Below are 25775 nucleotides of genomic sequence, written 5' to 3'. Positions count from 1 at the left end.
GTATTTTAAGTGTGGCTAGTTAATAATGTGTTTATGGATGGCTGTTTTGAATTCCCACAATTTATGCTATATTTTATTGTATTCACAACAGAGTATATATTACCCATTAATTTTCTAACAGCATTTATATGTCTTAAAAATATCCACTTCTTTAATAGACATTCTACTAAGGGACACAGATTATTCCAGGGATTGGTTACCTAGAGAGTCTTGATCTATCTGGAGAGCTATGCCAAATACAAACTACCAGATTACCAGATCTCCTGCCATAAAGATTGGAGCTACTTTCAGCACTCCTTTGACCTCTTATCAGTTTGATCCCCAAGTAGTGTCATCCTTGAATTTTCTTATATTTATTGCCTAACTGAAGAATAGCAAAGCAACTGAAGAGAGCGATTTAATCCCGCAAAGCAACTAAAATAAAATTAAGTATAATGACCCTTCACATGTCACCCTTATTCATCCCTACTGATAACTCTTTACAGACCCCTAAAGAATCCAGGTGTTTTGTATAACAGTACACATATCTAGATATAGATATGTAGATATGGATAAAAGAAAAATCTAATCTGAGTAATTATCATCCAGTCAGCTTCCTAAATATGCCGAATACTTAAAGCTTAACAAAGGAATAGGGAAGGAAAAAGCTGATTTTACATAAGGTTACTCAACTGCTATCTGGCCTGTTGCCCTGCACTATTTGGCAGAGAAATATCCCAGCTTCCTACAAGATTATCTTGTCCTACCTTCATAGAACTTTTGATTCAATTCCCCATGAGAAATTATGAAGGAAATTGGTAGCTTTATCTATTGAAGGTTGTTGTGTAATTGATAATGATGCTCCATGAGAATTCCTCATGCATGTCAAATGCAAGATTAATAACAACCTGACATTCTCACTTCAAAGGGGTTAAGAGGGCTGCATTCTGGCTTCTCTAATGTTTGTGTCAACAGCATTACGCTGGCAATTGCAAAGTGTGAATTCCACTCTCCAATCCTGGCCCATAATACAGTTTCCATTCTCTTATATGTTGATGACCACCATAATATTATCGGTAATCTAAATAGGACTTTAAGAAGAACTCAAGTGCTAGCAAGATGCAATAATGATGGAAAACTGAAAATTAAATATTCAACATTGAAAAATCCATAACTGGAAAATTCATGGCAAACAAATAGAGCAGGTCAAAAACTTTAAATATCTAGGTATATATATATATATATATATATATATATATATATATATATATATATATATATATATATATATATATATATATAGAGAGAGAGAGAGAGAGAGAGAGAGAGAGAGAGAGAGAGAGAGAGAGAGAGATTGATTGGCAGGCAATAAGAGCAATAACTTATTTCCCTGCAGCAATCCAATTATTTACATTTGAAGTATTAACTCTTTCTATATTAGCACACTTTCCCACTTATAAGAATTTAATTCTTTTGGAAGCAATCCAAGTCTAAATTTATGAGAATCATGCTCCATGTTTCCCAATCAGCAGCAAATGTATTTATTTGACTAGAACTTAATTACTTGTTTGTCGAAGCACGTGTGACTTTCCATGTATGAATCAATGGATGAAGTAATTGTTTGAGGACGTTTATCTTGCTTGATAGATACCCTTTCTCTTGAAAGAAGAGCATGACCTCTGACTGTTCATTGACCATGAACTTTCAACTCATACTTTACTTATATTGAGCACAGATAAAGCTGTGGCAGAGATTAAGCAGACAGGACTTGATTTGAAAGGAAAGATGTATATGTATATGTATGTAAATGTATGTATCTGTGTATGAATATGTGTGTGTATAATATATATATATATATTATATATGTGTGTGTATTAATAAACTTTTTTAAAAAGTATGAGGGCTGCTAAGGACTCTGAAGCCCTCTTATACTTTTTAAAAAAGTTTATTAATAATTTTGAAAAGAAAAAAGTGAGCAAGTAAGCAAAGGACAAAAGAAAAATGAAATAGAAAAGTCTAATTGGTATAGAAATGTAAAATGGACAAAAGAATTATCAAGAGTGTACACTTACTGCTCAATATATTGATTAGAAATTATCCATAATAATAACAAAAAGGTAAAGGTTCCCCCGCACATGCATGCTAGTCGTTTCCAACTCTAGGGGCCGGTGCTCATCTCCGTTTCAAATAATAATACCATAATAAACATTAAATTGCACTTAAGTACATTACATTATTTTAACAATGTGAGAATTTATCTGAAGTAAGTGCCAAAATCTCCATTACTATTATTAGTTTGTCCCACAGTGAATCAGATGCTCTGTCTGGATTTGGTATTTTTATCCATCTATCAAATCCTTCCCAAGGACTTGCCATAGGCAGATCCAGTTGTCTGATGGTGAATTTGGTGAATGGTGTTCAAGTGGTGTTCCCCTTGTTTTGGGATCGACATCCATGTTTAAATTTTTGGTGGTTTTAAAGGTGTCCTTCCCTCTTTCTCCTGTAGAAGCCTCATCATCGGAGGAAGGGAAATTCACCTTCTTCCCAGTCAAACAGCCAGGGCATAGGATTTATTGGTGGAGATTGCAGAAAGGGAAGGGGGAGAAGAAGGACTCTTACACACTATGTCCTTGTGCTGGAATAAATCCTTCAGTTTCAGCTGTATTGCTGCTGCCTTAGAATGTTCAGAATGCTTGGAATTTTCTCTTTAGGGCATCTCAGGCTTGTTCATCCTTTTAATCTTTCTCTTTGAGTTCTTTTTTGTTCATTATCTTGTAGCTGTTGCTGCCTTGCATCATCGGCAGTCGCCCGGTGCTGTTAAGACTCCAGGTTCTAAAATATTAACTAGCTTTAATTCTAAAGTTCTAAAATTGCTAAAACCTAATTCAGGACTGAGATTACTAAATAATTTTAAATAAAATTGTTAAATAGGCTGTTTGAGCTCTAAATAAAAGAAGAGCTCAGATAAAAAGTGAAGAGCTCACTGGGATGCTGTCACGCGGTGGCCATGTTGCTCTGCCCCCACAGCCCCCCTGTCTCTTTCAACTTTCCTGCTCTTAGCCATTGCCAGATCTTAATATTATCTATTTTCCCTCCTATTTTTTAAAAATAGGCCATGTAATGCTTTCTCTTCCCATGCCACTTTCTGTTCTTCATTTGGTCTTGAAGATCAGTTTGGTCATTCCAATACTCGGTAGGTCTTCCTGGTATACTAGGCATCTTCTTCACTGTCCTTCAGATATTGTTCCAATGCCCTTTTTTCTTCTTCAACCATTTGATGCACTTGCAAATTCCATGCCCATATATTCCCCTTGGCAGTTAGAGTCTGTTAACATGTGACTCATTGTCATTATTTTTCTGGTCTTCCTATCCAAGGCTTTTAGTTCTGCTTGAGTCCAGTCCACTATTTCAGCTGTGTGTCTAATGACTGGAATTGCCCAGGTGTTGATTGCCCTGATGGCATTTCTTACGCTTTGAATTGTAGGATCTTTTTCACTCTCTTGATGTATTTATTTCCAGCCTTTTTCTTGGACTTCAGTGTGCTTGATGTTGTCAGCTTGAAGGATGCCCAAGTGTTTGTATCGTCGTCATCCAGACTCTTGATGTTATTTCCATAGGGCAGGGATGTCAAACTGCCGGCCTGCGGGCCAGACGTGTCACCAGGGAACCACGCCCACCCCATTGCCAGCAATGGAGAAAAAGCTCCAATATGTTGTGTGATGACATGTGATGTCACGGGTTTGACATATCTGCCATAGGGCATCTTGATTCCTTCAATTTTCACTATTTTTCCCAGTTTCATGGTGAGTGTGGCACCATTGTGCCATCAAACTGTGCACAAAGCTTCTGATGTTTCTACTGACTCCTTTTATTTCTAGGCATGTGGCAGGGAATCAAATGGCTTCTTGTAATCAATCCATGCTACATGATGATGATGGTGGTGGTGGTGGTGGTTTGTTGCACCATCAGCCTGATGTTCAGGCTGGATTTGGCATTTTTGTCCACCTATCAAGTTCTTTCGAAGGACCTGGAATAGACAAATGTGGATGTTTGATGGTGTTACAGATGTCATTGCAGAATGTAAGCTGTTCCAAGTCAATTATTATTATGGTTAATAGTACTAGTAGAAGAAGATCTACAACTGAATTTTTTTGTTCTGATTTCAATTCTTTAGTTAGTTCTTTTTTTCCTTAAAGAACATACTTGAAATGCCTATATTTGCCTTGCTGCATGGTGTATAATATATGTGGAAGCCACTCTTCCTTAAATTTGATTAGACTTCTGCATATTCTCCAAATTTGAGTTCCTGCTCTGATATTTCTAATAACTTACTGTATTGATTTTCCAGTGCTGTGCTTAATTTATCCTTGCTGCCATAAACATGTGTCTGAATAAATTGTGATTTTTTTTGCTTGATATTTCTTAGAATTATGCCTTAGAATATCTAGAAATTTTAGAAATAAAATTCTTTGAATAGTTCTATGTATTTCTTTCCCTTACTTTTCAGATTTTTTTACATGCCCACCATGCACGGTGAAATGTTCCTTCTATCTCATGGCATTTCCAGCATTTCTTAATATATGATTTGTAAAGGTAAAGGTAAAGGTTCCCCCGCACATGCATGCTAGTCATTTCCAACTCTAGGGGCCGGTGCTCTAGGGGCCTTGTTGATTTTGTGAAACAACCATACATACTTTTGGTTCCATGCCAGTGTTAGCAGCCAATACATGAGGTGATGAGGAGACAGAAGTTATTTGTATTACATTTTCATCTGACCTGATGGTATTCAAGTGCTCCAGATGTTTTGTGATTGCACCCAGGGTGCCTATTACTATTGATACTATCTTTGCTTTCTTTTGGTGTATTAATTCCATTTCTACTTGTGGGTCTCTGTATTTGTGTTTTGTTTTCTTCTCCAGTTCCTTCTCTTATATTCTGCTATCCCCAGATACAGCTACATACACTATCCAGACGTTTTTATCTTTCTTATTGACAATTGTTATGTCTGGCGTGTTATGTGGCAGATGTCTGTTTGAATTCTAAAGTCAGAACACTTTATCTTCTTTATTTTTTATTACAGTACTTACTTTGTTTATGGTCACACCAGTTCTTGCTTGCAAGCAAATGGTATTTCTTGCAGCCTTCCAATGCACTATTGTTACTTTATCATGCTGTTGTTCCTAAGTCAGTCTGTGCAATCTTCTTAGAACAGGTAACTAGGTAGGTGGTCTACTGTTTCTTCAGCTTCTTTACAGAGGCTGGCTTTTGCTACCTGTTGATATCTTCTCAATTCTGGCTTTTTATGAATGTGTTCTTAAGGCTTGGTCTTGTGCAGCCAGAATTAACCCCTCTGTCTCTTTCTGCTTTATGGGTTATTTTTTAAAGTACTGACGAAATAATACTTTATCTTCCTATGCCTGTTTTCTGTTATATTATTATTATTAGGGTTTTTCTCTGTTCTATTTTTAAAGTACTCCTAGGAGGCTCCTATTTAAAGAAAATTACTGTAACTCCATCTCACTCCTCCTGAAATTTATGGGAGATAAGATAGTCCTGACAATCGTATTCCCCCACTTTCACTGTGACTACATCACAGCCATTTTTTTTCTGGTTCCCTTTTGCTATTTTTTCTTGCTATTTTTAATAACTATTACAAAGGTCATCAGCAAAATTGACTTATTCTAAATTAAGAGCAGACATTTGTGTGTGAAGCAGGCCTAAGTGATGCATTTATATCATCATAGTATTCATTAGGCTGTGCATCACTGGCTAATTTTCTCATCAGATCGTTTGGCCTACAATTGGAAAGAGATGAGATAAATCATCCAACCAGCACCACAATCTTGATTACACTATAAAAATAATAGAAATGATTATACTCCAGAATTTACACCTTTTTGTTTAAGGTTAAATTCTCTTAACATAAATTTTCTGCCAACTCAAAATATGCTGTAGTATACTTGTAAATCTCGTCCATAAATTACTTGATTAACCCATTTAAAATTAAGCCAGTTAGGCAACTAGATCAGAATTGTATTGAATCCAATATGGTTTTACACTTATGCAGGCAGACATTATTTACCCTTTAGGAAAAAAATAGATTGCAATTCTGACACATTTATTAAATAACTAATATGGTTATAATTGCAAAGTTCAGCAGAATTGTTCTGAAATTGATGATCTAAGTACCTGATAAGAAAATCTCATGAGCATCACGAAAAAATAAGTTTCAAAGCAGTGTGATTTAGTGGGCAGAGATTTAAATAAGGAATAGAACTGAGCATTCATCTCTCATCATTGTTTCCCAAATCAAAATGACAGATAGCCCTTGATTTATGACCATAATGGAACCTGTCCATTATGGACATAGGTTGTGGCAGTCATTGAGCAAGATGCCCATGGGATTGCCTTGCTTAAAGACCACAATCTTTGCTCTCCTGTTGTGGTCATTAAGTGGGTTATTAATGCTCCTGTGTGGGGCATTAAATGGAGCACAGATTGCCTAGGGGATGGAGGAGGCACTCAGAATTCTAGTGTGGGCCCAGGCCCACACTATAACACTTCCCCAGCTCACATGTAGTCTCCCAGGGCCTTGCACATCCTGTACTCTGCTTCCCATCCCATTGGGTCCCCACAGGTCTTTGGTTAGTTTCCCACCTTGGTGAGTCTATGCAGGCTCTGGACCTGCTTCCCACCCCACTGGGTCCCACACCTTCGCCCCCACTCTCAAGAATAGTTCAGTCACTCAGGCACTCTTTGAGGAGTGATCACAATTGAAGTTGATTGCTCCAAAAAGGTGCCAGCTTCGGAATGGCACCACATGACCTCTCTACTGCTTAGGGAGCCAGAGGAGCAGATCAGCCAGCTCTCCTTAAACATGATCTCCATGTGGCACCATGCTGGAAGCAGGCACCATTTTGGAGCAGTCACAATTCATTGTGGCCACTCCCAAAATGGCACCCATTTCCAGGATGGCATTTACACCCCCTGTATAGGAAGTCTGCATGGCAAATCGGCTGCTTCCCAAAGGACATCTATGAAAAGCTATGATGGGGTGTGAGGAGGAAGGTGTGGGACCCAGCAGGCTGGGCAGCAAGCTCAAGGCCTGCAGGGACCTCTCCAGACGGGTTGCGGGGAAGATAGAAGAATACGGTAGGTGGACTGCCAAGAACCAAATTTTGTCTGTGCAACTACGGGGGTGCTACAGTGGCTGTGACTTTGAGCAGGGATCATAAGTCCCTTCATTCAGCGCCATTGTAATTTCAAGCAATTGCTGAACAAAGTCATAAATTGAGGACTACCTGTATTCAAAGTTTCTGGGCTCATCACACCCTTCTTTCTTTGACTGCTATGTACTGTAGACAGACAGATACTTCAAGAATAATAAATTAGCCAAATTCAGTGTTTTTAAAATTGCATAGAAACATTGTCTAGCATAAAATACCATGTTTTAGAGACTTAGACAGACCCAGTAATCCTCTTCAGAAGTCTTGAATTTTAACCCCCATAATCTCAAGAAGCAAATTTGATGCTTGGATTATTGGATTATGAGGGTTATAATCATACCTTGTGGTAGGCTGCAGATTACCTGTCTACTGCTGTAGAATTTTGATTTCATTTTACATAATTCTAATATTTTAACAGTAATACAGTCAGGTTTTGGTTCTGATTGAGTGGTAAGAAAAATGAATTGTCTCAGTTATTAACCAAATGGTTCTTACATAAAACACATTGTTTTAAAAATCTGGTTCACTGATGAGTTGAAAACATTTCCTGTTTTCTTAGAAAATAGTTACAGTGCTCTGAAATTATTTTGCTGAAAAAAAATTATTGAGAGCTGTTCTGTAGCCAGGAATTCTATGGTGAATAGAACGCTCATTGTGTTTTTAAGGTCAGTTCTGCTTAGTTTTGAGGACCTAGCAATTTAAATTCTAACCCAGATACAAAAGTTAAAGTCAGCTAGAATTTATATTGTCTAACATGCACTGCTCTTTCTCCATACAGTGTATATGAATATCATGTATCATTAGTTACGCATTGAACCAATATATACTAATAGAGTATAATAATATACATAAACAGCTAGGGAATGCTTCAAACCAAAGCATATGTAAAGCATTCCTTTGCCCATTATGCTTTGTTTTAAATAATAATATGTTCCTGTCTTTTTAAAGTTTATCAAAAGGTTTATTTATCTACCAGGGAGCCCATGCTGAGTTTCTTATTTCGGTCTCTTTGTTTTCAGAATCTAATAAAAATTGAACTTTAATTTCAGGTGGGGAAATCTGAAATGAAAATATAGTTCTTCATGGATAATAATTTAGGAGTATTAAAATTCATGCACAGTGGGAAAGAAGGAGGCTCTTTCTATTTTGTAGGCACAGTACCTCTGCACTCATGACTGCAAGCATATAGGATATTTATTGCAGAATTACGGTAAGGTCTTGGAAAGTTTCTATTTTTATTTAAACACACAAAATACGAGAACATTTCTATGTGGAACAGAAACTTTCAAAAGTATAAGTAGAGCTGAATTGTATATTTAAGGGACAGGGACTTCTTAAGATTTAAGCTCATTATCCTTTCGCTCATATACAAACCAAATAATGTCCCCCCCCCCACCATTTAATCTGCAAACTTTGTTTACATAATAGTAATGAGCTTTTCAATTACTTATGGGAAGGATCTTGATTGATTTCTATACTGAATAGACAGTATCTCTAGGCAGGTTTATAAATTCTAATAATTTGGAAGAGTCTTCTGTTTGAAAGACCTACTGTACAGCGGCTTCGCTGTATTGTGTTATTCAATGAACACAATTAATATACTCAGTGGTTGATTGTATTCTGTGTCCCAGTTTGAATGAAGTTGTTGTTCATGTGCTGGCTCATATACAGATGTTTCTGGTATAAAGACTTAAGCCACAGTTATGAAAGGCTTATTTATCAACAGATCAATGCTGGAGTAACCTCAGTTTCAACAGAGTTTCAAGGTATTTCTTATTTGCCTGTCAACATACTAATTCTAGTGGAAGGCAGAGTTTAATGTATGTTTTATCAATAGGCTATAGTCAATATTATTTGACTACACACATTCTCAAATTTAGTCTGAGGTTCCTAGCTCTCTGGGATAAATTTGAGACATACATAGGGAACAGCAGGAGGAGGAAGAATTGGCACCATAAGATACAACCTAGCACTTCTCCCTGAAGAAGAAATCTTGCATTTCATTCTTAAATAGAAAAATGAAAACAATTGTATTGGAAGTTGTAGTTCATATATTAATGAAACTGTGGCCTATTTAGTGCAATGGTTAAAGCCAAGTTGTCCATTCTGGGGTTGGAACTGTGGCTGAAAAAACATGAGACAAGTTTTTACTCTGTGCTGTCATGGAATTATCACCTCAAAGAATCACAGACACAGCTCCAATTGGCTGCTGCTTCAGCACTGTAGTTTCCTATACATTAAATTGGCTTCCTAGGGACAATTATTTTGACATGCTGCTAAATATATTTGATCCTAGTGAAAAGAATAATCTAAGGCACAGGTGTCAAACTCGCCGCATCACATGACGTGTCGTGACATATCACAACTTTTTTTCACATTGCCGTTGCGGGATCCGTATGATGCAACTGGCCTGTGGGCCGGCAGTTTGACACCCCTGATCTAAGGACTACCAGTAGCAAGGGGCTGCCCCATCACTAGCTAATGCAGGTTGACTGTCTTACACAGAGATAACCATGGCCAAGAGTTGGCACAAAGAATTGTGTGTGCAAGACAAAACTTTCCCTGTGGCCCTACATTTGTTCTCCTCAAATGAAGTGGAAATGGCTTCCCTATCATCGGTATCAGGAATAAGATTCCTTTACAGGTAGTCCTCAGCTTACAACAGTTCATTTGGTTACTGTTAGAAGTTACAACGGCACTGAAGAAGTGACTGATGACCGTTTTTCACACAACCATTGCAGCATCCCCATGGTCATGTGACCAAAATTCAGGTGCTTGGCAACTGACACATATTTGTGGCAGTTGCAGTGTCCCAGGATCATGTGATCACTTTTCGTAACCTTCTGAACAAGCAAAGTCAATGGGGAAGCCAGATTCACTTAACAACCATGTTACTAAGTTAACAATGGAAGTGACTCACTTAAGAACTATGGCAAGAAAGGTCATAAAATGGGGCAAAGTTCACTTCAAGACTGTCTCACTTAGCAATAGAAATTTGGGGTCAACTGGGCTCATAGGTTGAGGATTATCTCTTATTCTTTTATCTTCTGCAAAGGTAATTTTGAAGGTGGGATAGTTGCCTTCAAAGCTAACAAAATAAAAATAACTTGGAGCAAGCTTTGCTGACAATGTTCTCTATGTACAAAAGGTTGCCTTTAGAGTTTATTGGGAAAATATTTAATTGCTCTGTGAGTGACATAGACAGTTCTATATTTAATATATAAATAAATAAATTTATTTCACCAGGTGCTTTTTTCTGAACATTCTGCTCATTATGATTAGAATGGCATAAATTATCACAATTAGTTTTTATCTTTGCAACATGGCATACAATAATATTTTTCTACTCCACTGTGCATTACACTGAACCAAATCAGGAGTACATGGTGATTAATCCATCATCAAAATAGCAAATTGGAGTCAATTGACCCAGCTAGCTAAGCCTAAAAGTTTAGTTAGAGCTGCAAAGAAAACAGGGTCTTTTGCGGATTAAACCATGAATCTACCATAACAGCCAAAACTGTTGTCTAGAGTATTAAAGAATCTTCACCTTTAGCAAAAACATTTCATCTCATATGACCCAAGGCTGTACCACCCTGTTTGTAGTGATAATAATTCCATGGTTCTCCAGCAAACCATAAAACAAAAACTCCAAAACTTGGTTGGCTCTGGTTATAAAGAAACTGGTTTTCTTTCACCAACAAAACCCAAAAGCCATGCAGAGGAGGCAAAGCTGTATAGTATATACGTGTGTGGAGAGCTGTTTAGAGTACAGTCAGATACAGTAGGGCAGAGGCCCCCAACCTTTCTGGGTCGGCCTGCAGGGAAAGGGAGGGGTAGGCACCTTTACGCGTGCATGCACACATGCCAATAGGGTTGCGAGCATACCTGCTGCAAACGGGGCCACGAGCAATGCTCATAAAAATGCATGCATGCACATGGGCCAGCCACTCACGCAGCCTGGTGGCCAACAGGCCATGGCCCGGTAGTGGGCTGCGGCCTGCAGGTTGGGGACCTCTGCAGTAGGGTATAGCCACAGTTGGATGGCAGGTAGAATAAAAGGCTCAGAAGGAACACCTCTCCCTGCTGCCCTCCCAGTTTCTCGGGCTGTAAAGGAGACAGAAGGAGATCTGTACTTTCACACTTGAAAGATTTTGTTAATAAAATCTTAGCTCATCTGGTCATGTTTACTGTCTGGTCTACCTGGGAAGGCTGACAATATCCAAAGAAAAATAAACACAGAGCACATTTTGCCAATAATTATAAAAATTGTCAAAATCTTTTGATATTTTAGATCATGTTATTTTACTTGGCTGATAACAAAAGAACATGTGAGTAATGCTTCTGCTTTAGAAGAAAACAATAAACACAATGACTGTCTCCTCTGAAATTCTTGATCTCTAATTCCTTAGGGTTTATTGTTAATTTCTTGGAAAATTTAGCTGAATATGTGAAATATATAAAATCCCAGGCTTATTAAATGCAGAAATTTAGTAAGAATCTTCCTACCATGCATTAGAACCACTGGAACATAGTATTCCGCTTTGTGGAAATGTGCAGCTCAATCTTATGTATTAATTATATGTAATTTACTGTCAGTAAATCCCATAAATCAGGCATCCCCAACCACATGGTCTGTGGCCCACTACCAGGCCAGGGCCTATTCGGAATTGGGCTGTGTGAGTGGTTGGCTGGAATGCACATGTGTGTGTGCGCACAGCTCAACTTGCACAAGTGGAGGGCTGGTAGGCTTGCGCAAAGGCTAAGTGCGCACACCAGCCCACCACCCAAGTGGCCCAGTTCCCTTCTACACCACCCCCCAGCCAGACTGCCAAGCTGCAAAGGTTGGAGACTACTGTCATAGATGATGCAATCTTAGTATGGACCCTGCCTGTTTATAGCTGTGGGAGCTGACTACCATGGGTTAAACTGTAGAGAATACTGGCATCTCTATCTTGGTGTGTTTACTAAGACAACAAATTGCTTGCTCACTTTAGTAAACACCTTGATCTGTTTCATTCAATAATTAGCTTCAACATTTGATTACAATCAGGTCTGAAGTATGAGAAAGTTTTTATATCAAAGTTTTAGTTAATCCAGCATTCTTTTCCCACCATGTCAACCAGATGTCCTTGGGATGCTCAGAAGTCATAAGAATCATAAGAACAAATGCATTACTTGAGTTCTTCGGTAATTGGTGTAAGATATATTTATTGTATTTGTTAACCATTACTACCTTTCCCCCTGCCCATTACAGTCATAAGTTGTGATAGTCATAAAGGGGGTCATCAGTTGATCAACCTGATTTTATGACATTTAATTGGTGGTCATTAAGTGACTCACTGGTCATTAACTGAAGGCCATCATCATTAAGTGAATTCCACAATTGTTAAATGAACCCATTGTTCATTAAGAGAGATTTTTGCTGAAATAAATGCTGGTTTTAGGCGAAAATAACGGTCATGTGATCATAGGACACTGCAAATAGCCATAAATATGCCCTGGTTGCTGAGTGACCAAAATGTCACATGACCATGAGACCTATAAGAACTAGGTCATAAGCACTTGTGTGTGTGTGGGGGGGTGTCTGTTGTAACGTTGAGCAGTTGCTTAGCAACCAGTCATAAGTTGAGGACTACCTTTAGTGCATTTGTGTTTGCTTTGCCGGCAAGCAAAAAAAGAAGAAAATTTTAAAATGAGTTGGGGAAATATTGTGGGCACCTACATTTTCCTGCTAGTATGCCTAATTCTCCTGAGTATCAAACAAAGCAATTGCTAATAGAAATTCAATTTTCCAAGTTTTTCCTTGAAGTTGGAAACTGGGGAAACTCAGGAACTGCATTTTTCTTTGGCCTAGCACAAGAATCTTGTTGAAAAAGACAAACAAGCAAATGCCTTTTCAACAATTCAATTAATTTAACTTTGTTTTTTTTTTAAAAATAAACTAATCCTATGATGACCACAAAGGATTACAATTCACGGAGCAACCTTGTTTCAATCTGTTTACTTTCAAACTGCAATAAACTGTAAGAATTATATAAGATTCCTATACAGAACTATATGACACAGAAAAATGTAAACATTTCCTGATCTCATTTATTTTAAAACCTCTCCCATATACGAAAATTTGGTTTTCTGTAATAAAGCTTCATCCTAAAACAATTCTTTAGCCCTTTGACAGATTAGTCTTCATTGTTCAGTTCGGGAAATTTTTAAAAATGGTATGTGTCTGTGTACGGTATGTGTGTGAATATACATATAGATATGTACGTAATGCATTTCTCCAAACTATTCTATTTTTTCATCATATCAGTACAATACTAGCAATTATTATATTGATATGCAGTGCCATTCTACTCCATTTAGCAACCCACAATCTTACACGGAGCTCTAAATTAAACAAATGAACCAAATAATTGGTCAGCCATAACCTTTAGTACCATTTGATTATTTATTTATTTATTTTATTCGATTTATATACCGCCCTTTTCCCGAAGGACTCAGGGTGGTTTACAGGGCAAATTTAAAAAAAATACAATATACAGATTAAAATACAATTAAATTAATAGCCCCAACACTTTAAAATTGAATTTAAAACCTTAAAAACCCCTCAGTCCAGGCCGGCCAGCTCAAATAGCCAGGTTTTTAGGTCCCGGCGAAATGAACGAAGGTCGGGGGCGATCCGGAGTTCCACCGGCAGCTGATTCCATAGGGCAGGTGCCTCCTCCTAAGTAAGCATGCATAGTTTTGCAGTCTTTATAACGGAGCATCCTAGGGAACTGCTAACCTGAATGTTGAATATGAACCATAGGGGACTCTGGGTTGCTGCTTGCCAGTCTTACTTGCTCTAAATCCCTACACTATCTCCCTTTTCTTGTTTATATACTGTATCTTTCCCAGTCCCCCTGCTCAGGCATGTTCTGACAACCTATAACTAGTAATAGCATACAATAAGACTTCAAAATAGTTGAGACAATCACATCAGTTTAATGCCTCACATGGGGCATTCCCTTTTATGGTACATAAATAAAAGGGAATGCCCCAAATGAGTTGCTTTGCTAATTTGCTCATTCAAATGAATTCTGTACATGCTGTTGATTTTATGTGTAAGAGAATTCTTCTTTTACATTGGCTTCTAATCTCCCTGTGCCTTTGTATGTAAAAGACTCAACTGGCTGTATTTGCATAACTTACAAACCCACAATAAATTTCAAATTATTTTCTTCCATGATTCCCAGTATGAGACCACGGACGGTCTATAAAGGCTTTGGTCTGTGTTCTCAATTAAACAGCCAGCTTCTGCTATAGGTTCAAAGTATTTACCACAGTTCATTTGAACATAACATCAATTTTCATCTGACCATAACATAAAGTCAGTTGGACTGGGATGGGCAGATATAGAAATTAAATATAAATAAATAAAGTTTTCAGCATAAATCTCAAGTTCAGCAAAGACCACAAATTAGCCAATTTCCACTTCAAAAATTGTGGTAATCCAGAGTATAAAGTAGAATTTTATCTGCCATAAAGAGTTGATCAAATCTCAATCTTCTTTCTTTCTTTTTCTCTTTCTTTCTTTCTTTTTTTCTTTCTTTCTTTCTTTCTTTCTTTCTTTCTTTCTTTCTTTCTTTCTTTCTTTCTTTCTTTCTTTCTTTCCTTCCTTCCTTCCTTCCTTCCTTCCTTCCTTCCTTCCTTCCTTCCTTCCTTTCTTTCTTTCTTTCTTTCTTTCTTTCTCTTTCTTTCTCTTTCTTTCTTTCTCTCTTTCTTTCTTTCTTTTTCTCTTTCTTATGTTTTATTGATTTGTAAAAATTACAATCTTTAGTGCTTAGTAAACAACATGTTGTCTGAGTTCACATATTTAACATTAACTTCTTCAATATAGATCTGTTCAGTACCGCACAATGCAGTATTTTTCCCTGATCCTCTTTTTCCCCCATATTTTTTCCATTTTCCCCTCATTACATAGCAACAATTCTTATTATTATTGATGTATACAAAGTTAGATATAAACATCCTCATCCTATTTTACTAATATAACAATAATATCAATTCATAAATCAATATCCTGTTTTTCATGTTCTTATTAAGGTTTGATTTCCCATCAATATTTGAAATATCTTTGTCGATTATGATTTTCTCAATATTAATTAAATTTAGCTAAAGGTTTTATTCAAACCAGCCATCCTTTTATTTTCATATTTCCCATATCAAAAAAGAATGCTATTTTAGTTCCAAATCATATCTTTCATTATAAAAGTCTAATTAAACCTAAGGGTCATCCGTTCGTTTAATTGTATTCAAACAAATATTTAAAAATGTAATGCCCCTTCTAATAGATCAAGTCTTCTGTTTTTTAAATCTAACTCTCGCTTTCTTTTTTTGCCAAGTCATTTTCCAAGCCAAGGCAATTAAATCGCTCAGGAATTTTCTTTCTATTTTTGTCAAAGTTGCTTGGCATGAGGAAGACAATTTAGGTAGGGTATTTGGGGGGGGGGGAGATTCCGCCCATTTGTATTCCTTAAGCAACTACCACTTTTCTTCTCCCTCAATTTTTCTTTTCATTTTTTGTCACTCAAATTGTGACATTTCCCCTGACAGCTCTGTATTCATTTTTTAGAATCTTCTTCCTTTCCTTCAGGTATGTTTTGCAGAGGCATCTTTTCCATTTTCATTGTTATGGCTAAATCTTGGAGTATTTTATATGTATATGGTAGTTTATATTTCCCTTCTTTTATCTCTTCCGTCTCTAGGTCCATTTCCTCTGCTTCATCTTCTGATTTCTGGTTTATTTGTTCATACTTTGTAGTCATTGTCTGGGAATTTTCTAGTTGTAGATTTAGTTTGAAGATTTGCTCATTTATATTATCTAAATTATATTTAGTCTCATTATGATTTCTTTGTGTGTCTTCTTTGTGTGCAACAATTGTTTGGTGAATTAGTTGTTGTTGTTAGTTGCAAAGTCATGTCCAACCCATCGTGACCCCATGGACAACGTTCCTCCAGGCCTTCCTGTCCTCTACCATCTTCTGTAGTCCATTTAGGCTCACGCCTACTGCTTCAGTGACTCCATCCAGCCACCTCATTCTCTGTCGTCCCCTTCTTCTCTTGCCCTCAATCTTTCCCAGCATTAGGCTCTTCTCCAGTGAGTCCTTCCTTCTCATTTGGTGGCCAAAGTATTTGAGTTTTAACTTCAGGATCTGGCCTTCTAAAGAGGAGTCAGGGTTGATCTCCTCTAGGACTGACCGGTTTGATTGCCTTGCAGTCCAAGGGACTCGCGGGAGTCTTCTCCAGCACCATAGTTCAAAGGCCTCAATTCTTTGGCACTCAGCCTTTCTTATGGTCCAACTTTCACAGCCATACATTGCAACTGGGAAGACCAAAGCCTTGACTATACGCACTTTTGTTGGCAGGGTGATGTCTTTGCTTTTTAGTGTGCTGTCTAGATTTGCCATGGCTTTCCTCCCCAGGAGCAAGCGTCTTTTAATTTCTTAGGCTGCAGTCCCCATCTGCAGTGATCTTGGAGCCCAGGAAAATAAAATCTGTCACTACCTCCATTTCTTCCCCATCTATTTGCCAGGAATTGAGAGGGCCGGATGCCATGATCTTGGTTTTCTTAATGTTAAGTTTCAAGCCAACTTTTGCACTTTCCTTCTTCACCCGCAACAAGAGGGTCTTTAGTTCCTCTTCACTTTCTGCCATTAGAATGGTATCATCTGCATATCTTAGGTTGTTGATATTTCTCCCGGCAATCTTATTTCCAACTTTTGATTCATCTAGCCCTGCCTTTCTCATGATGTGCCCTGCATATAAGTTAAACAGGCAGGGCGACAGTATACAGCCTTGCCGGACTCCTTTCCCAATTTTGAAACAATCAGTGGTTCCGTGTCCAGTTCTCACTGTTGCTTCTTGACCCGCATATAGGTTTCTCAAGAGACAAATAAGATGGTCTGGTACTCCCATCTCTTTAAGAACTTTTTTTTTAAATTTAGATTTATATACCACCCCTCTCCGAAGGGACTCGGGGCGGTGTACAGAGCAATTAAAACACTATAAACAACACATAATGTATAAAAATTAAAATGAAATTAAATCAAATAGCCCTAAACAATAAACACATGCTAAAATTTAAATTTTTTAAAATTAAGATCTAAAATCCCAGTCCCTCAGTCCAGGCCGGCAAGTTCAAATAGCCAAGTCTTCAGGTCGCGGTGAAACGAGCGAAGGTCGGGAGCCATCCGGAGCTCAACCGGAAGCTGATTCCAGAGGGCAGGTGTGCCCAGAGAGAATGCTCTCCCCCTGGGGGCCGCCAGTCGACATTCCCTGACTGATGGCATTCTGAGGAGGCCCTCTCTGTGGGAGCGCACAGGGCGATGGGAAGTTAACGCCGGCAAAAGGTGCTCCCGTAAATAACCCGGACCCATGCCATTTAGGGCTTTATAGGTCATCACCAGCACCTTGAATCTCACCCAGAAGACAACTGGAAGCCAATGCAGCTCGCGGAGCAGAGGTGTTACATGGGAATATCGGGAGACCCCCATCACAACTCAGGCGGCCGCATTCTGCACCAGCTGGAGCCTCCAAGTGGTATTCAAGGGCAGCCCCATGTAGAAAGCTTTGCAGTAGTCTATCTGAGAGGTCATGAGTGCATGAGTGACTGTGCGTAGGGCATCTTGGTCCAAATAGGGCCGCAACTGGTGCACCAGGCGAACCTGGGCAAAAGCCCCCCTGGTCACAGCTCCTATATGATCTTCAAAATTGAGCTGTGAATCAAGGAGGACACCCAAGTTGCGAGCCCTATCTACAGGGGGTAACACCTCACCCCCTATAGATAAAGATGGAATAGAATGGACAACCCGAGATGCCGGTATGCACAGCCACTCTGTCTTGTCGGGATTTAGACGAAACCTGTTCCTCCCCATCCAGACCCTCACCACCTCCAGGCAACGGGACATCACGGAGAGGGCATTACTGAGTTGATCTGGGGTGGAAATAAAAAGCTGGGTATCATCAGCATCATCAGCACCCCAAAACCACGAATGATCTCACCCAGCAGCTTCATATAGATGTTGAACAGGAGGGGCGAGAGGACCGACCCCTGAGGGACTCCACAAACGAGAGACCTCGAGGCCGACCTCTGCCCCCCTGCAAACACCGACTGCAAACGACTTGCCACAGTTTGTTGTGATCCACACAATCAAATGCTTTAGCATAGTCAATGAAGCAGAAGTAGATGTTTTTGTGGAACTCCCTAGCTTTCTCCATGATTCAGCGTACGTTGGCAATTTGATCTCTAGTTCCTCTGCCTCTTCGAAATCCTGCTTGTACTTCTGGTAGTTCTCGATCCACATACTGCTGGAGTCTAGCTTGTAGGATTTTAAGCATAACTTTACTAGCATGTGAAATGAGTGCAATGGTGCGATCGTTTGAACATTCTTTGGCACTGCCTTTCTTTGGAATTCGAATGTAAACTGATCTTTTCCAATCCTGTGGCCACTATTGAGTTTTCTAAATTTGCTGGCCAATTGAGTGCAGCACTTTTACTGCATTGTCCTTTAAGATTTTGAATAGCTCAGCTGGAATACTGTCACCTCCACTAGCTTTGTTGTTGCTCAGCTTTCCTAAGGCCCACTTCACTTCATATTCTAGGATGTCTCGGTCAAGATAAGTGACCACCTCATCGTGGTTATCGGATGTTCAGCTCATTCTTGCATAGTTCTTCTGTGTAATTTTGCCACCTCTTTAGTTGTAGCATAGAGTATATTTCCTTCTGAAAGGTGTTTATTTTTTCTTGAGGCATCATTCCTGGAGATCCTCTGGCATCACCAATTTTAATAAGAGTAGAACCAGTCCTAAAAATAATATTTTGTAGTAATCTTTTGGCTCAGGTGTCCAAGAATTGTTGGTCAGGCAAGGTTGTAATCCACAGTATTCAAAGTGTTCAAAACGTTCAACCACCCTGAAAACAGCTCAAAAGCCTCTCCCAGCCAGACATAATCAAAGATCAAATTTTTCTTCCTCTCCCAATAGTTCTTGAGATTAAAAGTCCAAGCTCAGTAAGTGTTTATAATCCAAGAAGGTCAGGGTGATAAGTATGCCAAAATATTTTCTTTTATTGCCAGCTGTTCTCCATTAAGCTAGGAGTCATGAAGCAGCCAGGAAGCTAGTTGTAGTGCTATACTCAAATCCACCAATAGATGTCATTCAAAATCTATTTTCCATTCTTAAGACAAAGGATTTCTTATATTTCATCTCAATTTTTTTTATTCAAAGAGAAAATCTTAACAATTATCTCAGTTCTCAAATTTATCAAAGCTGTAGCTTTATGTTACTTCCACTTCAGTATTATGCATTTCTGTCCCCTATAAAAAAAATTAAAATGCCGCTTCTGTTCACGTTCAGAGGCTTTAGCTTCTTGGGAGCCTTTCTCAGGAAATTCAGTTGTAAAATAGTAAAAAAAAAAGGATCAATATTCTCAACTAGTTCCAAACATGTCGTTTAAAGGTAAAGGTAAAGGTTCCCCTGCACATGCGTGCTAGTCATTTTCGACTCTAGGGGCCGGTGCTCATCTCTGCTTTAAAGCCGAAGAGCCAGTGCTTGTCCGAGGACATCTCCGTGGTCATGTGGCCGGCATGACTAGACGCCAAAGGCGCACGGAACGCTGTTACCTTCCCACTGTAGTGGTCCCTATTTTTCTACTTGCATTTTTACGTGCTTTCGAACTGCTAGGTTGGCAGAAGGATTAACAGGCGCTCACTCTGTTATGCGAGTAACAGGCGCTCACTCTGTTATGCGGCACTCAGGATTTGACCTGCCAAACTGCCGCTCAGTAGCTAATGGCTGGCCACAGGAATGTAGCCAGGCTTTCCCCTGCCTGTTTGGAGGGCTTTCCTCAGATCGAATGAGTAGACCACTGTCTCTCTGTGATCGACAAGGCACCCCTCCTTCTTCATCACTTCTTCAGGGTGACTTTAGTCCTTTTTAGGGTCCCCAGCAGGGAGAAATCAGGCACAAAAGGCAGAGCCCTATCTTCCGGCGTCCATCTCACCGCAATGCAAAACCAGAAGTCCAAACCTCAATCTCTTTTCTTATAGACCCAAGTACCAGCTTGTTTAATTTGCTGAGTAATACTTCTTTTTTCCCCAAATAGGTGGTTTGACTTTCTTTACTCATCCTTTCATAATTTGTCATGTACTGTTGGGTTCAGGACCTTCCCAAACCAACTGTTCTTTATAAACAGAACTATCAAAAAAAATCTTTTCTTGTATATATATTACTCATATAGGTACAACTGTACTTTAACTATTAAATTTATTTTTACTGCTACCAGACCAGCAAACCTTTAATTGATAGCCCCTCAGAGGAAGACACTTAAATTGAAGAACTGGACTGATCTTCTTTACATCCAATTATTTAGAAAGTCACTTCTAAATAGCTAGTTCCTAAAGAGAATCCTTTAAGTTTTGGAAATGGGGACATGCTATATATTCATATGCTTCTCCCTAATCTATCAGCACAAATTCTAAGTAGCAATGTTGAAGAATAGGGAGTCATTAATTTGCAAATGATGCAAATATTGTCACTTAGACTAATGTTTGAGAAACTGAATCAATGAATAGGGAAACATGAGCTGTTTGTGTAACCATAGTTCCCTATCATTGACTTCTCCCTCTGATCCATGTTAGAATAGAATTGTCATGGTTCCGATAGATGAAACCCATCAAAAGAACTTTGAGGCAAAATTCTTCCTTAAAGAACATTTATTTGGGATACAAAGTATTGGCACTACATAGTTGAACCCAAAAACTAAATTCCCTTCCCCCAGATACAAAGTAACAAAGTACAATTCCCACCCCCAATAAACTGTCATAAATCACATACCCAAATCAGGTTAAAGCGCAGGCTTTCTCCTTAGGTCCTCAGCCCGCCAAAACATTATCAGTTTGTCCTTGGGTTCCCACGGCAGCGTTATTATTATGACTAGCTGAGCTTACATCCCAACACGAACACCAACACCCCGCTGCACCTGATTTCTAAAAGTAAGAAAGCATGTTAAAGGAATAGAGAAAATAGCTGCATTTTCATCAGTTGTCAGAGTGGGAACATCCAATGTTAGCAGCATTGACAAGAATAGAATAACAGAATTGGAAGGGATCTTATAGGTCATCTAGTCCAACCCCCCTTTTTAAATAGGAGACCCTATACCATTTATGACAGATACCTCTCCAGTCTCTTCTTGAAAGCTTCCAGTGATGAAGCGTCCACAACATCTGAAGGCAAACTGTTCCATTGGTTGATTGTTCTCACTGTCAGAAGATTTCTCCTTATTTCTAGGTTGAATCTCTCCTTGATCAGTTTCCATCCATTGTTCCATGTCTGGCCTTAAGTTGATTTGGAAAATAGATTGACCCTTTTCTCTCTGTGACAGCTCCTCAAATATTGGAACACTGCTATCATGTCACCCTTGGTCCTTCTCTTCACTAGACTAGCCATACTCTTGTTAAACAAAAGAGGAATCTAAAATAACACAGTTTAGAAGAATGCCATGATCTATGGTACTGAAAACTGCTAGTCTAGGATGGAGACACTACCTGTGCAAACAATGCCTTCTTGGTGCTATATCCTAACTGGAAATTAAATAGTAAAGGATTTAGTTCATCCATTTCTTCCAAGATCCTTTAAAGTTATAAGTCTATCACTTTATCAACAAACTTCCCTAAAACAGGACGGATAAAAATCAGATGAAAATTGTCCACACAATTGAATGCCACAGTATTCAGGAGAGGATGAACCACTGCTTCCTTAGAAGTAGGTGACAGTGTCCCCTCCTACAAAAAACATTCACCTTTGCTTAGATCTGACATGTCACTTCCCGGAAGTTGTTAGCTAACTAAGAGGAGCATGGATCTGAAGCACAGTTGGCAGAACTCACAACCCTAAGAAACTGTCCACTTCCTCAGGACCAACAGGCTCAAACTCCTCCTAGAATGGATAATTTAAAAAGACCATGCCCCAGTCAGTGCCATGGGACCTGAACAACAAGAGTCCAGCTCTGTGCAAATCCAAGCAAATTTATCCAACAGATGCTGAAAATAATTCTTACAAGGACCCTGCAGAACTCTTGACAAAGGAAGACAAATCCAAAAGAATCAAACTATTTAAATAAAATTCATATAAAACAATTTAAAACATATTCCTTCTATTTTCCCCCTTCTCTGTCACCTTGTGTGTGTGTTTGTGTGTTTGTGTGTGTGTGTGTTCACCAATGTTTTCTTCACTCATTCTTGGCAGTGGAATTGGGAGCCAATTCAATAGACCTAAAGCAAGTCTCAGTCAACAGTGCTGAGTCTATAATTCCTCTGTTTTGCAACAGACTGATACAATCAGGACCCTAGATGCACCTCTTACTTGAGGGAACATTACACGCTTCCCCTCCACCCCCGTTCTTTATTTATTTGCATCTTAGCACCATATGAGAGAACAAAATGCAACCTTTCATCACTTGGAGATCTTCTGTCTTGTCAAAGCAGCAAGACAGGGGCTACAGTTGGTTGCAGAACATAATAGACCTTCTGTCTTGCATAGACAGTTATCTGGTGAATCAGCATCTTGATACAATGGTCTGATAGCACAGGGTGCAGAAGCTACTAGCTGACAATATGTTTTGCTTCTGTCTCCAACACAGCCAGTGACAGAAAAATGCTGGCACTGGCTAATGGAGTTGATGCATGCCATGTTTTGCTAGATAAGTCCTGGCCAACACAACTGTTCCTGGTATTACTTCCCTTTTGCTGACATGAGTTGGGCACTCCTTACAGACAGCATGCAGATAAATGCCTTAACTTAAATTGCCCAATAATTGCCTTTGCACTTAGTGTAGTAATATAGTTTTCCATTGAAGAAAAGAATATACAATGGCAAGTCGTACAATTATTGCAGGGAGAATTGTTACAGAATGACCGAATTTTGTATGAGCATGTACTTCTTTTCAGTACTGGTACCTTTGCAATTATTAGCTGATGACATAATAAATAATATTTTACCATTTAAGATTTTTTTTTACAACCAACTCATCTTTTACATCACATTAATCTGCTAATTAGGTCAGTCTACAAATCAGATAATTCAAATCAGTGACCCAAAGATGTTTTTTCACAAGGCAACTGGACTTTCTGGTTTTTCTTTGAAGATGTTTTGCTTCTCATCCAGGAAGCTTCTTCAGCTCCAGTTGCCTCATGAAAAAGCATCTTTGGGATAACTATGACCTGGATGAATGAGAATCTCCATAGTCAAATTAGTGACATAATAAGTGGTTAAAAGGAAAAATGGAAAAAATGAGTCAAAGAAAATATAGAATGTGCAACCAAATGCAAAATCTGTAGTGCAGATGGTCCCTGCTTAAGGGTTCTAACTAGAAAGCCAACATCTGCAATTTATTTATTTATTTATTTAATTAGATTTTTATACCGCCCTATTCCCGAAGGACTCAGGGCGGTTTACAGGGCAGCATAAAATACAATATAAAGATAATTTAAAATTAAAATAGATTAAATTAATTAAGCCCAACAATTAAAACAATATTTAAAAAGCTAAAACCCCTTCAGTCCAGGCCTGATAGATCGAAAAACCAGGTTTTCAGGTCCCGGCGAAATTCCCTATCTCTAATCTGTTTAACCAGTGTATCTGCATGTCCAGTCATTTTTGGCTTTATTGAAGAATTCAGAAGAACGTTAGAAGCCATCCTTTTTACTCTCCAATCTATTTGTCAACAGGTGATTAGTACTATTGCAAATACACGATAGGAGGCATTTTTAGGCCAACCAGGAGCTGCAATTTGTCCTTCTCAGCTATTCTTAGCATTTTCTGCATATTAATTTGTGTTTGTCTGTTTGTGTGTGTAAATAAATTTATGTACTGCGTACTGTGTTAACGTAACACAGAGAAATTGCAAAATTGCAGCCTCCAGAGGGGGGCAATAGGAAGACAGAAGAAATTGCTATAATTGCTTTAGTGGCAAATGGAGCCTTTTCAAAGGACACTAACTTCATCCTCTTCCCTTGCTAACCTTCTTCAGACATTGCCTACAATATGAATTGCTTCAAAGAAATTAGATACCTTCAAAATGACGAAGTTGGAAATAGCTGGGGAGTGCCTTCAATCCTTAATGTAAGAACATGAAGATCTACTTTTATGATCCTTAAGAATTTAAAATAAACAGCAAAAAACAAGAGAAGGTTTTGGCTACAGAAATATTTTAACAGATTAAGGGTTCAAAAACATTGGCATATTGGATTATGAATATTATGACCTTGAAACTATTTTTAAAGAATAGATGCCTGTGCGAAAGAAAAATTGTTTCCGATATTAGAAACATGATAAGACAAGTAGTCTTGAAAGAGGCAGTGGTAAGGCCCCTCCTTAAGAAACCTGCATTGGATCCAGCTATTTTAAACAACTTTCGTCCTGTCTCCAACCTTCGCTTTCTTGCGAAGGTCGTTGAGAGCGTGGTGGCACGGCAGCTCCCTTTGGTCCTGGAGGAAACTGAGTATCTGGATCCGTACCAATCAGGTTTCAGGCCCGGGTATAGCATGGAGACGGCATTGGTCGCGCTGGTGAATGATCTCTGGTGAGCCTGAGATAGGGGTTATTCCTCTGTCCTGGTCTTATTAGATCTCTCAGCGGCTTTTGATACCATCGACCACGGTATCTTGCTGCGTCGTCTTGAGGGGCTGGGAGTGGGAGGCACCATTCTGCGGTGGTTCTCCTCCTACCTCTCGGGCTGTTCGCAGACGGTGTTGGCAGGGGGGCAGAGGTCAACCCCTAGGCCCCTTAGTTGTGGGGTGCCTCAGGGGTCGGTGCTCTCGCCCCTCCTGTTCAACTTCTATATGAAGCCGCTGGGAGAGATCATCCGTGGCTTCGGGGTGAAGTATCATCAATATGCTGATGATACCCAGCTTTTCATCTCCACCCCGAACCAACCCAGTGATGCCCTCGATGTGATGTCCCGTTGCCTGGAAGCGGTACAGATTTGGATGGGAAAGAACAGGCTCCGGCTCAACCTGGCCAAGACTGAGTGGCTTTACGTACCGACATCTCGTTTAGTCCAAGAAGTTCCATCTTTGATTATAGGAGGAGAGATGTTACCTCCCGTTGATAGAGCACGCAATCTAGGCATCCTTCTGGATTCACGACTCAGTTTTGAAGATCATATTGGAGTCGTGGCTAGGGGGGCATTTGCCCAGATTCGCCTGGTACACCAGTTGCGCCCCTTTCTGGACCGAGATGCCCTACGTACAGTCACCCACGCACTCGTTACCTCCCGTATAGACTACTGCAATGCTCTCTACATGGGGCTGCCCTTGAAGACCACCCGGAGGCTTCAGCTGGTGCAGAGTGCGGCTGCATGGGTAGTGATGGGAGCACCCCGATACTCCCATATTACACCCCTCCTGCGTGAGCTGCATTGGTTACCGGTTGCCCTCCGGGTGAGATTTAAGGTGCTGGTACTTACCTTTAAAGCCCTACATGGCTTAGGCCCGGGATACTTGCAGGACCATCTACTACCGGGAACGA

The sequence above is a fragment of the Vipera berus genome (assembly GCF_964194415.1).
Source record: "Vipera berus genome assembly, chromosome: 1".
NCBI lineage: Eukaryota > Metazoa > Chordata > Lepidosauria > Squamata > Viperidae > Vipera > Vipera berus.
Note: the sequence above shows the minus strand (reverse complement) of the source record.